The following is a 3948-nucleotide window of genomic DNA, read 5'->3' as shown; positions in this document are numbered from 1 at the left end:
GCCTTGAAGGTGTGGAGGCATTATCTCTATGGGGTTAAGTTCCAAGTTTTCTCTGATCATAAGAGCTTGAAGTACCTCTTTGATCAGAAAGAGCTTAATATGAGGCAGAGAAGGTGGATGGAATTGTTGAAAGACTACGACTTTGAGTTACATTACCATCCGGGAAAGGCGAACGTAGTGGCGGATGCGTTAAGTCGAAAGTCGTTATATGCGGCTTGGATGATGCTTCAAGAGGAGAAATTGCTCAAGGGATTCGAGAGTCTGAAAATTGGTGCTCGAGAAGTATCCGGAACTTTGTGTTTGAGCCGATTAGAGATCTCAAGTGATTTTAAGTCCGAACTCCTAAAAGCTCATCAAAATGATGAAGCGTTATGGAAGGTGTTACCGGCTATTGAGCAAGAAAAACAATGGAGAGTGTCAGAAGAAAAAGACGGGTTATGGAGATTCAAGGGTAGGATCATTGTGCCAGATGTTGGCACTTTGAGGCAAGATATTTTAAAGGAGGCACACAAAAGCGGATTCTCCATTAACCCGGGAAGTACTAAGATGTACCATGATTTAAAGGCGATGTTTTGGTGGCCGGGTATGAAGAAAGATGTGGCGGAATATGTATCAAAGTGCTTAACTTGTCAAAAGGTAAAGATTGAACATCAAAGACCTTCCGGGATGTTGCAACCTTTAGAGATTCCACAATGGAAGTGGGAAAGTATTGCAATGGACTTTATGTCGGGATTGCCAAGGACTAGGGCTGGTTTTGATGCTATCTGGGTGATTGTGGAGCGACTGACGAAGTCAGTTCACTTTTTATCCATTCGGATGACTTACACCCTTGAGGAGCTAGCACGGTTATACATAAAGGAGATTGTGAGACTTCATGGTGTACCTGCTACTATAATCTCTGATAGAGACCCTCGTTTCACTTCAAGGTTTTGGGTTGCATTTCAGAAAGCTTTTGGAACACGATTAAGCTTGAGCACGGCTTACCACCCTCAAACAGATGGTCAATCTGAAAGGACGATCCAAACACTAGAGGATATGTTGAGAGCCTGTGTTTTGGACCAACCGGCGAGTTGGGGAGTTGGGATCGGTATATGCCATTAGTGGAGTTTGCATACAATAATAGTTATCATGCGAGCATCGGAATGGCTCCGTATGAGGCCTTGTATAGGAGGAAATGTCAATCTCCGCTATGTTGGTATGAAGCTGGAGGAAAAAGCTTGTTAGGGCCGGAAAAGATAGCTGAGACTACTGAACAAGTCAAGAAAATCCGTGATAGGATGCTTACGGCACAGAGTCATCAAAATAGTTACGCCGATCAGAGGTGAAAGCCCTTAGAATTTGAGGAAGGAGACCATGTTTTCCTTAAGGTTACTCCGACCACGGGAGTAGGTAGGGCGATTAAAGCAAAGAAGTTGAATCCTCGATACATTGGTCCATTTTAGATCCTGGAGAGGATTGGACCGGTGGCGTATCGGATGGCTCTACCACCTCATCTTTCGAATCTGCACGACGTGTTTCACGTGTCGCAGCTTCGGAAGTACACTCCTGATGCTAGCCATGTGTTAGAACCTGAGTCGGTTCAGTTAAGGGAAGATTTGACGCTTCCAGTGGCTCCAGTCAGAATTGATGATACTAGTGTCAAACGGTTGTGTGGAAAAGAGGTTTCATTAGTCAAAGTGGCATGGAGTCGAGGCGGTGTTGAGGAACACACTTGGGAGCTTGAGTCGGAGATGCGAACGGATTATCCGCACTTATTCTCAGGTAATTGCATTCGAATTTTGTGGGCAAAATTCCTAATTAGGTGGGTAGAATGTAAAACCCGGTTAATTAACGGCTAATTAACCTATAAATGAGAATTTATTCTAGAAAGCCCAACATGTGATTTTTGTGGCTAAATATGATAGAGGAGATTGAGACGAGAATTGCGGTACCAATTTTATAGAATTCGGACCAAGATTGGACCGAACGGGCCAAACCAGGCCAACCGAACCCAAAGTGGGCCCTTGGCCCAACATAACTAAACCAAAACCCTAGTTTTCAGTATTCTCTCTCCTCACTAAACACACTCACATGCTGAAAATGGAGGCCATGGAGGGAAGAACACTCTCTCAAGTTCTTTCTCTCACTTGAGGTAAGCCACGTTTTGCTCTTCGAAATTCCAGCCTTGTTTTCGAGTTTTATGAGCAAAAATGTTGAGATTTTAGGCTCTTTGATGTTATAGGACCCAACTCTCTTGAAGGAGAAGGTTAATCTTGTCTCCTTGGACCTTGGGTGTGGTAAGATTCTCAATCCTAGTGTAATTTGTTGTTCTATGATGTTTGGGTATTGAGATGTTGTGTATGAGTGATGAGCGGATAATTTGTACGCTTTTTGGCATTGTTTTTAGTATGTTTTTGGTATGATCTAGTTAGTTTTTAATATATTTTTATTTGTTTTTAGTTAAAATTCACTTTTCTGGACTTTACTATGAGTTTGTGTGTTTTTCTGTGATTTCAGGTATTTTCTGGCTGAGATTGAGGGTCCTGAGCAAAAATCTGATTCAGAGACTAAAAAGGACTGCAGATGCTGTTGGATTCTGACCTCCCTGCACTCGAAGTAGATTTTCTGGAGCTACAGAAGCCCAATTAGCGCGCTCTCAACGGCGTTGGAAAGTAGACATCTTGGGCTTTTCAGAAATATATGATAGTCCATACTTTGCCCAAGATTTGATGCCCAAACCGGCGTTCAAAGTCACCCTCAGAATTCCCAGCGTTAAACGCCGGAACTGGCACAAGAATGGGAGTTAAACGCCCAAACTGGCACCAAAGCTAGCGTTTAACTCCAAAAAGAGTCTCTACACGAAAATGCTTCAATGCTCAGCCCAAGCACACACCAAGTGGGCCCGGAAGTGGATTTTTATGTATCACTTGTTCTTCAACTTGATGAATGTGATGATCCGTGACACTCATCATCATTCTCACCTATGAACGTGTGACTGACAACCAGCTCCGTTCTACCTTCGATTGGGTGAATATCTCTTGGATTCCTGAGACACGATGCATGGTTGATCGCCTGACAACCGAGTGCTCGCCTGACAACCGAGCCAGCCATTCCGTGAGATCAGAGTCTTTGTGGTATAGGCTAGAACTGATGGCGGCATTCAAGAGAATCCGGAAGGTCTAACCTTGTCTGTGGTATTTTGAATAGGATTCAATGATTGAATGACTGTGACATGCTTCAAACTCCTGAGGGCGGGGGCGTTAGTGACAGACGCAAAAGAATCACTGGATTCTATTCCGGCCTGATCGAGAACTGACAGATGGATAGCCGTGCCATGACAGGGTGCGTTGAACATTTCCACTGAGAGGATGGGAGGTAGCCACTAACAACGGTGAAACCCTTGCTTAAGCTTGCCATGGAAAGGAGTAAGAAGGATTGGATGAAGATAGTAGGAAAGCAGAGAGACGGAAGGGACAGTATCTTCATACGCTTATCTGAAATTCCTACCAATGAATTACATAAGTATCTCTATCTTTATCTTTATGTTTATTTCGTTTATCACCCACATCCATTTGAGTTTGCCTGACTAAGATTTACAAGGTGACCATAGCTTGCTTCATACCAACAATCTCTGTGGAATCGACCCTTACTCGCGTAAGGTTTATTACTTGGACGACCCAATACACTTGCTGGTTAGTTGTGCGAAGTTGTGTTTATGCCATGGTATTGAATACCAAGTTTTTGGATTCATTACCGGGGATTATTTGAGTTGTGAAAAGAAGAGATCACAATTTCGCATACCAAGTTTTTGGCGCCGTTGCCGGGGATTGTTCGAGTATGGACAACTGACGGTTCATCTTGTTGCTTAGATTAGGTATTTTTTTTCAGAGTTCTTAAGAATGAATTCTAGAGTTTCAAGGTGATGTTCTTATCATCACCAAAGCTGATTGATCTTCATCAATTTAGCTC

The sequence above is a fragment of the Arachis duranensis genome, chromosome 7 (assembly GCF_000817695.3).
Source record: "Arachis duranensis cultivar V14167 chromosome 7, aradu.V14167.gnm2.J7QH, whole genome shotgun sequence".
NCBI classification, from domain to species: Eukaryota; Viridiplantae; Streptophyta; class Magnoliopsida; order Fabales; family Fabaceae; genus Arachis; species Arachis duranensis.
Note: the sequence above shows the minus strand (reverse complement) of the source record.